We start from the raw sequence: 14,080 nt of genomic DNA on the forward strand, positions 1-14,080 counted from the left end.
GCTACAGGTACTGATTCTATGGCACCTTTCTCTAGCAGGTCTAAAATCTCCTGCATAAGGAGCAGGTCTGGAAACTTCAAAGAGTTGTTCCCTGGTGGATGGCTCTGAGGAGTTTGTAGGAGAGGCAGGCAGTAACCTTGGGCAACTGTCTCCAATGCCCAAGCATCTGACGCAATAGCCTGCCATTGTGTCAGATGTTGAGTTAACCTGCCTCCTACTGGTGTCTTGTGAGGGGAAGCCTCAGAGGGGTTTAGAAGCGGCTGACGCAGATGCTGAGGGTAAAGTAGCACCTGATGGTGCGGATTTGGTACCTTTGAGCTGGCTGTCCTCTGCCGTTCCGAATGCGGAGTAAAACCGAAAGGACTTAGCCCTCCAGAGTGTACCTGTGGGGCGATTTGGAGTTTGCCGGATTGCAGCCCCGAGTGAGTTCGCTGCTGCTTTGGATGTCTGCAATTTCTCCAGGCTGTCATCAGCCTTTTTTCCAAATAGAGAAGTGCCGTCAAAGGGCATATTTAGAAGTCTGGCTTGTACATCAGGAGCAAAACCAGACTTCCGCAACCACGCATGCCTCTTGTTCTTCCCTTCTGGAAGGCAGTCAGCCACTGATTAAGCACACTCCCAAAGGGTGTGGCTGAATTTCGCTAGCATGCAAGTGGCGTTGATAGATTTAAGCGCCATATTGCATGCCAAAAAGACTTTTTGACATGGCGTCAAATCTTTTATCATCCCTGTCTTGTGGTATAGTGGGATATGCCGATTTACTGCTTGATGACGTCGCTGCCTGCACAAGGAGACTCTCTGGAGTTGGATGCTTGCTTAGATATTCAGGGTCTGAACCTGACACTCTGTATTTAGCAGAGAGTTTATTTACTGCAGGGATACCTTCAGGTGTCTCCCAATTTGCAGATATTTTCCTTTGCAGTGCAGCATGAAAGGGGACGATAGGATACTTTTGGGGCCCTTTATCTAATATATCAGTAAGACCACCTTGCTGGAAAGAGGGAGCAGGTGTAGTCCACCCCATAAATTGCATAATTCTAGCCATAAGGGCCCTGTAAGGTATTTCTGCATGTTCTCCAGGTTCTGGTCTAGCAAATTCTGCCTCTGGAGAGGTATCTATACCACTGGCCTCCTGTAAAGACTCTTCTAGATCTTTCATTCTGTTTTCTTCAGAGATTAATTCCTCTGGAACGGGTACTGTTCTTTGTAGTCCAAAAGGTCCCTCATTGTCAGAGTCCTCCCCTTACTCATATATAGAAGATAAAGCTCTGATGTAATCAGATCTTGGATAGGGAGTAAAACCTATTTCTAGGGAAGAAGCCAAATTTGTGGTTACTGCTTGTGAAAATGTTGTGGTTGTCGACATAGACGTTGGTTTCGACAAACACAGAAAAGGTGTCGAAAAGGGCCTTGGTGTACTCTAGAGGACCGGAATTCTACTCGGCATCGTCGAAGTTGTCAACGCCACTCTCGACGTCTTGGTTGGAGCTTTTGACACCTCTGGTGCCCGTGGCATAGTAGAGGATTTAGGCGTATCTTTCATTGGAGTCGATGATACAGATTTGTGCATCAAAGGTACCTTCGACAATGGCATCGATGACGCAGTTTGATCCGATGATGTTTTGCCTTTACTCAGGGGTTCATGATGCTTGAGTATTTTTGCTCGCTGGGTTCAACGACTCGCAGCGTTTTTGTCTTTTGGGTCTTTCTCCCAGGACATCTCCGAGCGGGTAGAGGCCGCTTTCTCGAAGACCCTTAGCATTTCTTTTACAAAATTCTTCCCACTTAGCCGGAGAGCTGTGTTTTGTGATTCAGGTGACCCTTCACGGGGAACTTGAGGATGAGAAAGAGGGAGATCTATGATGCCTCTTCTTAGAGTGTCTCGATCGCTTAGAGCGATGGGAACCGTTTCGAGATCTCGATCGGGAATGTTTCTTTTGAGGGCAAGGAGATGAATGTCTCGACTCAGCCGAGGATACTTTTGAAGGGGTAGAAGTTTTAACAGCCTTACCTCTTTCCAACTTCTCCTTACGCTCCTTCAAGGCTTTCGCTGTCATGGACATGCAGTCCTCACACTCTGAACACTGGTGCTCTGATCCCAGGCACCACAAACAGATCCTGTGAGGATCCGTTAGAGACATCTTCTTTCCACAATCTCGACATTTTTTAAAACCGAATCGTGGCGTCGATAGTTCGGATGAAGATGCCATCGTTAGAATCTTTCGATTTTCAATGAAGATTTTTTTCGAAGAATGGAACCGAGCGTTGCATTTCCGAGGCTCACGAAGCACGGAAAAACGGAACTGAGCAACGGACGCTGCGCCAGACTATTTATACCCTATTTATACCCATGGTGACGTCGGCGCCGATACAGAGGCCTTCGAGGGACACTGACTCGTGGGGACGTCGACGCACAGCACCCTCTACTGTGGCAAAAAATGTCTGAGGCCGGCAAGCTTATCAAAGATAAGGAATATGTCGGAGGACACAATCCCTTTGAATGGTCAGTTTGGTCTATTACCTGGTTGAAGAGTGCCCACAGCTTGTTGGAAGAAACACTGATGTGCGTACATTTCTAAGGGATCTGTGAAATAATGCAGCATTAAACGAAATCTTGAACGACATCATATTCCAAGTGAATGCTTATTCCGAGCGAACTCTGAGGTCAGAGTGAAACTTTCCTTCGAGGGACAGATGGAGGTTGCTGGTCAGACAGAACTTTTGTTTCATGCTGAAAGAAATTCATCATGTCATCTGGTCAAAGGCAGATTCGAGGCATAGACTGGGAACTGGTGTATGTTATCGAGTTGGTTTAAACAAATAAAGTAGCTTGAGAACACTCTGTTTTATCTGGATTTTTTCCTCAAAGTTTCATACAAACAGCTGATCAAGGATACGTGCGAGCCGAGTCAGCAGCTTCCAGAAGCAGTACATGTTGCTGTATTAAATTTACTTTTTCCTTCCTTAGTCGATAAAGATGGGAAGCGTTAGTAGCAATATTGTCCTGACAGATTCTGGGAGATGTCCACAATGTGAAACGCCATTGCTGTAAATGGTCGTACTTATGAATAATGTATGCTTGTATCTTGTTCATAATACTGCTCTCACTCACAGTGCGTACGTTATATTGTATCAATGTACATGGAGCTAAGACTCCTGTGAATCTTCCTGAGCAGAAGGAAGGTGCAATTGTGGCAACTACTAGGCAGCCAAGACCCTATGTAGTCATTCCTGTTCCAAAGAAAGATGACAAATTGCCAGAGTCTGAGATAAATGTCACTAACAATCGTTCATATGCAAAAAGTGTTTTAGAGACTCTGTTTGGACGTAAAAGACAGGCTTGACAAGAGAAGCAGGAAAGGGGGTTGTTAGAAGGTGAGCCTACACAGGTAATGCATGCATATTCACCTGGTCCTGTGATGAATGACCCAATGGTAGTTTCTAAAAGAAAGTCGCACATGGGGATTTTGCAAAACATTTTGTATGCCTAAAAGGTATGCTGAGAGGATGAAAATTGCTGAACTTTCTCCTACTCAGGCAACACATGTAGGTGTACCCAGTCCGCTGCTAGATGTACCTATGATTGATCCAGTTAGGAGTTATGCTGACACTTCATGAAATGATTATAAAAGGTCATAAGAGAAGAATGGGGCCTAAAAGAAGCACCAAGGCAGATGATTTCATAGTAAATGATTACCTAGACAGTACAGCCCACTTGGGAAATAACTTATGGTATCAACATATGAAGCAAGTGGGAAGAAGAACCTCAAAAGAGGAATGCTCTGTATGTACACTCCTGCCTTACAGTATGGGGAAGTCTAAAATCTTCATAGCTATTGAAATAGCTGTCCAGACAGTACATTGTCTTTCGCACATAGTACTTTGCAAAACCAGAGGCCAGTTCATGGTCTGAGATGCCTACCTCAAATGGGCAACTGAATGTACAGATCCAGATGAAGATGACTATATCCAGGATACAAAGACAAGAAACAGAGCCAATACTAAGACTCATGTGATCAGATATGAGAAGCCTGGAGTGAAAGGAGCTGGAATCAGATGGGAAGTAAATAAACTGGAGTGTCCAGGAAAATCTGTAGAAGACATTTTAAGATGGAAGAACAGAGGACAGATGCAGATCTGGGGGATCAGGGTTATCACCAGATGGATGGGAGGAAGGAGTGGTAATCTGTAGAGCATGGGTGGTCATTGGTTGTTATAATCCTGCCATTGACATCGTACAGAATGGCTGCAAGCCATTATGGCCAAGACTTGCTAGGCTACTGACTTGGTTCAAAGACCAGGGAGGACCCTTACAGATAGTGCCCTTGGAGAGTGCAAAGCTGTGCTTCAGAAATAATGGTACAAGAAAAGTTGGAGAAAATCAGAACTGTGGTCTAATCTTTGATGTACCAGAATGATACATCGAACAGCAGTAACCTTGGATCATTATTGGGCTTGTGGATACAGGGTATAGATGAAGCTACCCAATGATTGGGGAGGACGATGCTCATTAGTGAATGTCCATGTTCCAACATTGGTGATTCCTAAGAGTGACTTGAGTCTTAACAGTTTTCCTAAAGCAGATGCACACCTGAGGAAGAAGAGATCTGTGGAGCTGATGAAGAGGATGAAAATAACTATTTTTCAGCAAAATCTATAGAAGCTTTTGACGCTATTCCATATGAGCACAGGCTGTTCAGCCAGACCTAGTCAGTATTCACAATGATCTTCATGCCAAGAATCCAGGTTGGAGCAAATACCAAGTGGCTACAGAGCACCAGATGGGAATTGCTGCAGATCAACACGACTATAAAGGGATTTGATGCAATCAGAAGAGATGAGAGCCATACGACTGATAACTCTCCAGAACAGATCTGTCTTCGATATGATTACAGTAATCGATGGAGGTGTTTGTGCAAAAATTGGAGAATCATGTTGCACATTCATACCTTCTCATGACGAGAATGGAACCTTGACAGAGGCCATAGATATGCTGACAAATCTCCATGGTCAAATGATAGACGAAGTAGAAGACATTGCTGATGGATTCTCTTTTCTTGAGTTCCACAATGGATGGCAGACATGTTCAAGTTCCATGGAGCCCTGATCCTGTTTGTGTTGCTGGGATTCTGTGTAATCAAGATAATAGTCTCGCAATGCAAAAAGACAGCAAAGAAAAGAATAGGGATGAAGAGAATGATCAATGTCAAATCAGGATGGAAGCCAAAAACTTAACAGATTAAGAAATCAGAGACTTTGTGAAGGCCAGTATCCATGCACCTGAGGGAACGAAGTTCCTGTATCCAAAGAATCATAAGACGTATGTAGGAAGATGGATCTATTGCAGTTCAAGTGGACAATGCATGCTCATGACATGGAACAAAGATGAGCACTGCAAATCAGCAGGATGCCTGAAAGGTGTCATAAAAATATGGATCCCAAAGAAGCTCTTTTTCAGAAGAGGATGCCTGGATGTGAAGGATGGTGAGAATGGTCGATGAATCGCCTAGAGGAGGGAGTGTAGAGAAGGAGCCAAATACCCCCACCTCAACCGTCCCGCCCATATTACCTGTATGTTGGAGACCAGAGTATGTGACATACACAGAACAGTTGGAACGACAAAGGCCAAAGGGAATCATCGGGGCAAGGTTCCCATTGAGGAAACCATACCTAAACACATGGAAGTATGATAGTTGTTTAAATGAGATTCATTAGAAGCAAAGCAAATAAACGGCAAAGAAGAGTGACCAACCATCACCAATATACGTCACACAGAGCTGAGCTGACGTACATAGAAGAGATGCAGAGACAAGAGAATGAAGATATTCTATAAGGCATCAAGAAAATACCAAGGATAAGTGACATTTCGGGATCAAGGTGAAGAAGGTTATGCCACAGAAACAGATGAAGACATTAAGTCATTTTACACGTGTACAGATGCAAAAGAAACGCAAGCAGACAAAGTCATGTTGAGGCTAGCTTTATAGTGAATAGACTGCAGCAAGCACCAATATATGTATGCATATGGACAAGTAAAGGATGGATGTTTCCACTACGCATTATAGCAGTGCTGGACAGTAGTAAGAAGGCCTTATTTTTATTATGTTGCAGTTAAAAAACTATTGAATTACAAAGTGAATCTCAGCAGACAGGGTTGGATCAAACTGGAGTAAACGGACATTGGATACAAATCATGTGAAAGAGCAGAACTCTTGTTCAGAAGGCATGAACAAAACAAGAAAGACGTCATAGGTTCATTAAAAAAATAGTATTGTAAATGCACTAGAAGCTCGATTTCATGGTCTCCAGTTACATGGAAGAATCAAGTTGGACGAGCGAGATGGTCACACGTACGCATGAGGGCAGAGCGTGCCTTCACTCCTTGAATTTCTCAGAGCTAAGAACTCTCAAGGCCGAGCTTCAAAGCCTAATTGACAGTAGACCACTGAGGTGATGATGGATTGATATGCTAATTGGTGGGAAGCAATGGTACAGATGAGCTCACCAGCACCTGGATGGCCAGCCTGCTTGCTGCTAGACGTAAGTGGAAAAGTACTGACAGAGGTTAAAGTGCCAACCAATTGTAGAGGACTGCATAATTAAGGGTCCTATAGTTTAGTTGTGTAACCAATGGGATGTTGTGTATTTAGTGATGTTCATAATGGTCATTTTTAGGGCAAGGCTTAGTTGTCCCACCTGATAAGCATATCACTCTTTCACTTTTTTATACTAGTATGGATCGTATATGTAGTTGTTCATTGAGAGCCAATCACCCATACTCATAGGTTTTTGTAGTTTGCCACGTAGGATGACGTTAGTAAAACATAGGTTAACATCATTGATGACTAGTTTTGTGTATAAGATCAGTTTTTACGAAGAATGCTTTGAGTAAGAGGATCGAGTTCGTTGATGTTCGTCGTACTCCCTGTTTTAGGTATTTGATATTAAAACAGTTTTTCTTTTGTCAACTAAACGAGGCGTTTCGATTATTGATATATGGATAAAAATCTGCATCCCCAGCCATCTCCCGGGTAATTGCTACTCATCTTGAAGGGCTGGGTTATCCAGTTCAGAGTAGTCTAATATAATTACTTGGTAGGTGATTGAGGTTGATGTTGACTCCGGAAAACAAATTGATGCAGAATCAAGCTCCTTCGTTTTTCAGCACAATGTCAAAAAATAGTACAATGGAAAAGGGAAAATTAGTATTTAAAATGTGGCCTTAAGCAACACTATTACATTTCACTTTGTGCAGGTCAGTAGTGCTCAACTTTGGCATAGAAGGCATGCCAGTGGTTTCGTCGCTTGCAAAGTTCTGTGCTTCCATCAATGTGCTCCAAGTAAAGAAGGGCATGTCAACAAACACATTTCTCAAACATAATTTCTAAGGGGCACTGTGGAAGTTTTCATCAAGGATCACATTTATTCTTTAGAGGCTCCAGAAAGCGATGAAAGATGGAAGAATACTAAAATGAAATATTTGACACTTCTGTTGAATCCGGCGACTATGGAAAATTGAGCAATGGAACATTGATATAGCTAAACTGATGGAAGATTATACTTATTAATGCAGACCAACAAACAAACTCAAACTTCACTACTCACCTCACCAGACACCTTTGGAAATATAGTTGGGATGGCATTTGGAAGCAATTTAAGAAAAACTCTCAGTCGACATTTTTTGTATACCTTGACTGGTTGTACATATCCTCGGTAAAGTGCAGGCTGCAGACGCGGAATCGATTGGCCCCCACACCGGCAAAGATTTCCTGGGCCCTTAATTTCAATCTCATCCACTTTACAACCGCAATTTCGAAGCCATCTTCTTATTGAATCAATATCCTTTGGGAATACATGCAGAATAGTACCAGGAGCTTTGGTGTGGCCTGCAGAAGTGCAAGCGACAACCACACATGATGGCACATTTTTCTTTTTGTAACTCATTTTATTGGTTTTCATATTATACATTACACATCACAACATCGGACTCCTAGGGAGACCTACAACATCAATTCTCAAAGTACAATGGATCCAAAAGGAAAAAAGGGAAAACAAACCCATACATAGTGCTCAGAAAGTTGTGTTCTCACTAGCATCTCGTTCCCCTGGTCTCGATATTGATCAGATTACATGATTCAGTGAGCATCTTCCCATTTCTGCCAGACTTTCCCAGCTTTCTCTGGGCATCCTTTGTCCCTATATACTCTGTGGTCCATCACTATAGAAATATTGACATCTGCTACCCATTGTTCCACTTGCGGTGTTATATTAGAGTCCCACAGTTTGGCTATGTTCCTCTTAATCAGAGCTGTAGTAGTTGAGACAAGTATTTCTTCATACTGCGCCATTACCCCCGCACTCCCAATAACAGCAATTTGGGTTCTCTAGGGCTCACATGTCCCAGGAAATTTTTAAGTACACCACAACACAGCTGCCAGTACTGTAATATGCAGGCAATCCCACGGTATGTGGAAGAAGGTCCCCTCCTCTGTTTGACAGCACAGGCAATTTGGTTCTGCAATCTTGACCCAACGATAAAGAGCCACTCTAGTGTAGTATATTCTATGTAATATTTTAAGCTGAATAAACCGGAGCCTGGATGATATGGCTGTTTCACGTGGGTACATCAGCGCTGTGACCCAGTCTTCGGGCAGGATAGTGCCCACATCCCGCTCCCATTTCGCTTTCAGGCTTAACAATTCAGGTGCAGCAAAGGCGGTTATAGAACTATACATGACGGAAGTGATTTTGCTGTCAATTTCGTCTAGGACTAGGTTTATCTCCATGGGGGGTGCATACTGGCATATTAGACAGATTCAGGAGGTGGTTTTGTAATGCATGTTGAAGTTGTGTGTATCGATATTGCTCAGTTTCAGGAAGATTGAATTTTATCACTAAACTTTAAAAAGATAGCAATTTACCCTGGTTATCCCCAATCACACCCAGCGCAGCCATCTAGGGAGCTTGCTTACCTCAGGGAGATTCCCATTTCCCCACAGAGGTTGTACTGGGGTCATTTTCTTATCCCAACCAATACATTTATGGGTCTCAGCCCATAGTAATGTCATCTGAGTTGATATTCTCCGTGGGGGCACAGCGCTTGTGTTTTGATGGACATTCCAGTGGGGTCAGCGCCGGTCTCATGGCAATTTCTGCCTTCATATGTGGCAGTGATGTGTGTCCCTGCAACATGTGCAATATCACCCTCCCATATGGACCATTGAAGTGTACGGAGCGCTATCCTTGGGTGACCTTCTCCCCATAAAAGTTTCCTGAGTATGCTCTCAATTCTATGAAACACACTTGTTGGAATGTGGAGAGGGGCATTCTGTAGGATATGAAGGAAACTGGGTAGGGCCAACATTTTTAACAGCGCTGCTCTCCCCAGGAGGGTCAATGGCAAGGAGACCAAGTGATGCACGTCCTCTGTGAATCACTCCACAATTGGTTGTAGGGTTCTGACCGTGTCATCATGTAGATTTTTTGTGATCTGTATACCTAGATATCGAAAGTGGCTTGTTTCAATTCGGTAAGGGCAGTTCTCCAAGGCATCTCCCATTTAATTAATCCGGAACAATATAGATTTGGACCAGTTCACCCGCAGCCCGCTGAAAGATCCGTATTGTTCTAGGAGACATGTCACTATGGGACAAGAGACAGCCTGGTCTTTTAGCTATACTAACAGGTCATCTGCATACAGGGAGACCTTGTCTTCCCAATCAGCTGACCCCCGAAAACCGCTCCATGTCTCTGTGTGTCGATAGCTTAGCTAGAGGCTCTATTGCCAGTGCAAAAAGCATTGCGGAAAGGGGACAACCTTGTCTCGCTCCCTTCCCCAATTTGAAGGGTTTAGATGACCAGCCATTTACCTTGGTTTCGGCTTCCGGGGAGTTGTAAAGAAGTTTTATCCAACCCATATATTGTTCGCCAAACCCCATTATCTTCCACGGTGCCTCCCAGTATACTGAATTAAAGGCTTTTTCAAAGTCTATTGCAAGTAGCGCAAGGGGGTCTTGGGTGGTATGTGTTCTTTGAAGAGCTAAATGCAGTCTGCGTAGAGTCATGCGCGTGGACCTACGTGGCATAAACCCACATTGGTCCAGGTGTACTAGTGATGCTGTTGCTGTAGACAGGTGGCTAGCACCTTCGCCAGGAGTTTAGTTTTGTTATTTATAAGGGAAATTGGGCTGTATGAACTACATTTGTCTGGGGGTTTATCAGCTTTGGGCATTACGATTATGGTGGCTTTTCTGAGGTCAGCAGGTAGGTGGCCTTGTTCCATGGAGTGTCTGAACATGTTCAGCAAATGTGGGGCCACTTGTTACGCTCACCTGGTATCCATGGGGCACCACCCAGCTGTGGGGACTCTGGTGCCCTTCTCAGCCGCTCCCAGGTATAAACAGTGGAGAAGCTCTGCCTGGAAAACAGGTGGGCATTGTTCAAGACTGGGCAACTGGGGTAAGAGCCTCCCAAGACCCTGTATGCCCGCAGCCCCTCCCCGGACCTTTCCTCACCTTGTTATGGGTTTTGGCCTGCTCTCCGTCCTGCCTACTTGGCAGGGGCGGGTTGTCCTTTGTGGGCGAGTGCGATCTAGTTACTTCACTGATGCAGGCCCGTTAGAGTCTTTCAGGTAGGTCTTATTACTGTTATACTGCATGCCTTGCTTGGATTTAATAATGTCTTTTCTCTCTCCTTAGGTGCGCAGAAGTTCGCTGTGGAACGTTGGCTGGATTGGGACTAACCGGCAGGTGATGGTGCTTCGAGAGCGCCTTGATGCGGTAAGTAGGCGCTATGAGCAGCGCTATGATGCCTTGCCTTTGCTAACCTTTTGTTCCCGTAGGTTGCGGTGCTCACCCGGAGCAAGCAGTGCCAAGGCGATGCTGGTCGATGGGCGACTCGTGAGGTAAGCTGCCGGCACAATTGTAAAATGTCTAATGTCCTTTTTCTCTCCTTTTGCAGATCCGATGGTCCGGGAGGCTCGCTGTTCCTTGGATGCTGATTCCAGGAGCGGATGGCAGCTAGCGGTGGAATCACAGGTAAGCTGCTGCTATTAACGATGTCCTTTTGTTTTTCAGATGCTGTTCTTCCGAGGTTCGCAGATGCAGCTGAACACAATGTGTCATGTTGCAGGATTGCAAAGTAACACGAAGTGTGTTCTCCAAGTCGGGTGTGGTTTAAATAGCATCAAGAAAGTAGTCCAGGTAAAATAGTCCCGAGGCTACCACACCCAAAACACTATACCGCATAGCTTGGTTCCAAGGAGCCAAGCTATGTGGATGCCTCCATGTTGACTGTCACTGAAATAAAGTAGTTCCCAAGCACAAGTCTTCATTAAATATGAGCCTGGTGCCAAAGGCGCCAGGCCTGGCCCCAAGAGGGCCTAGGCAAAGGGTGCCTAAGCTTGTTGGGGGCCCGAGCTGAGAACCCTCCTGGCCCATGGGCCAGCCGGGGGGGGGGGGGGGGGTTCAGGAAGTGGGTCGTGACACCCCTACATTCGTGCCAATCTTTTTCCAAATCTCAATCGGGAAGCCGTTTGGTCCTGAGATTTTCACTAATAGGAGTTGCGACATTGCCAATGTCACATCCTCCTCTGTGATCTCTTTCTCAAGGCCTTTTTGTTCAGCACTTATGGAGGGGGGGGTAATCATTTCTAGTATTGTGGTGTCTATGGAAGCACTGGGGGCCGTGTACAGTTCAGCGTAATATGTCGCAAAACCCTCCGCAATTTCTCGGTCAGTTAACAGAGGATATGCGTCCTCTGGTTTTATTATTCTGACCCGACTGTGGCCCTCGTCTCTGCGCTCTAGTCAGGTCAGCATTTTACCCGCTTTATAGCCTGTATCATAGTTTCTGGCTCTCATCGCTCTATGTGCTTGCTTCGCATCATCTAAAGCTATGTTCTGGAGAGTTTTTTGGGCTAAGAGTGAATGATGTGTGTCCGGTTGGTCACAGGCCAGATGCGTTTCTTCCGCCTGTTTTACTCCCATTTCTGCTTCCTCCATTTTCTCCCGATGTGTTTTTTAATGCGCTTTGGTTCAGGAGATAATTTCTCCCCTAAGTATCGGCTAATATGCTTCCCATAGTACTCCCGGGCTCTCCACTAAATCAGTGTTTAGCTCGAAATATGTTTTTGTAACCGTTTGTATGTGTTCTACGAGGTGCGAGAAGCCCAGGTAATAATTATTAAGGCACCACGCTGGGGAGGGGGGCGGAGTGGCCTCAATGTTGCGATCTCCATCAGCAGTGGGGAGTGGTCAGATATGCCCCTCGGGAGCAACTTCGCCATTGTTGCTTTGTGTATGTAACTCGCTGGGAGGAAAAAATAGTCCAGCCTGGACAGTGAGGCATGGACCTCAGAGTGGCATGAGTACTCTCTTGCATCAGGATGTAGATCCTGCCACACATCCCTCAATCCCATCGCGTCGATGAAAGTAGCGAGTTTGGTATGGATCATAGGGATTCTCCCTCTTAAACGTGTGTGGTCTATTTCCATGTCCATCGCTTTGTTCAAGTCCCCTCCCATGATCAGCATGTTTGACGTGTCTTGTGCTGTTATCGGTGTAATATCGTTTATCAATGCAGTTATCAATGCAGGAGGTGCGTAGACTGCTAACAAAGCAATGGTTTGGTTCCACAATGTCCCTGTTCCATATGTAAATCTACCCCGTGTCCTGAGTTACTTTGGAGAGGGTAAGTGGAAGCCTTTTATGAAGTAATATGACCACCCCGCGGGAGCCCATGGTAAAACCAGTGTGTATCGCAGTGCAGTAATTGGTACGTTTGAATAAGTTGCAGAAGGTACCTGCCAGGTGGGTTTCAGTGAGGAATACATCTGGTGAGTGTATTCAAAAACTGTATGACCAGTCTTCTTTTAATGCTATTGCCTAGCCCATTGACATTCCATGTCAGAAGTTTTAAGGTTCTGACATCTCCATTAAATGTAGTCATCATATGCAGGTGGATGCATGCGAGATTTGCATCATGTTTCATGGGTAAGTGGTAAATTGGTATGGGTATGCTATGCTGCAATGGTACTGCACTATATGAATTGGTTCTTGGATCCGTGTCTGACAAAATAATGAACTCAACTAAGTTCTCCCACCCTCCTCTCCATACTCTACCCAACTTGAAGCATCCATCGGCCAAACAATGGGTAACAGCTGAAAAAAAGGAAAAAACAATCAGCCGTCAAATAAACAAATCCCCCTTCAACAAGTCTTATCCCCAACAAACTGGTCAAATTAACCACTCAACAGACCGAATAATATCAAATAAGCACGTCATACACACATCCGTGGAACTCGCCCTGCCCATTGACACTGGAGTGATACCCCGGGGGGGGCCCCCTCTCAGTTGGGCCGTCCATTACTGTGTCCATCCATGGGGTGTAGCTGTACATATTTCATAATGTGCTCTGCTACAGTTATGTCGTTCAGCTGTAGAGATATAGGTATAGGGTGTGCCCGTTGAACTCTTCTGGTATATCATTCTTCTTCATGCAGCACTGGCTCCCGTTCCTGTACCAGTGGCCGGTGGGCTGGGTGCCCCCGGTCTGGCATGGCTCAGGGGTAACTATTTCTGTTGTTCCGTATTGTTTTCCAGTCACCTTCAATATGCTGCTCCGCCCATTTCCATGCTTCTCTACGGTCAGTGAAGTGGACCGCTGTTCCTTTATGATATATTTTTAGTTGGGCCGGGAACATTAAGGCATATTTCACATTTAAGGAGTGTAGCTGCTTTTTCAGCTGATCGAAAGACTGACTTGCTTTCTGAACCTCCTTAGTATAGCCTAGAAAGAACGCAATTAGGATCCGTTGTAGGTTAGTGTGCCTTTGGCGCGTGCCACCTGAAGCAGTGCGTCGGTCTCTGTAGTTCATTAATTTCACCATCACTGTACGCAGCGCTGCACCAGGCACCAGGCGTCCTATCGGCATTCAGTGAGCTCTCTCGATGGAGAATAACTTGGAGAATATCTGTGGTTCAAACATGTCCGTGAGCCATTGTTCCAAGAACAGCTCCATGCTTGGTTCTTCTGATCTCTCTGGTAGGCCCAGGATCTGCACGTTATTGTGTTTTGATC

This window comes from Ambystoma mexicanum, chromosome 2p (assembly GCF_040938575.1).
Source record: "Ambystoma mexicanum isolate Mex_15411 chromosome 2p, UKY_AmexF1_1, whole genome shotgun sequence".
NCBI classification, from domain to species: domain Eukaryota; kingdom Metazoa; phylum Chordata; class Amphibia; order Caudata; family Ambystomatidae; genus Ambystoma; species Ambystoma mexicanum.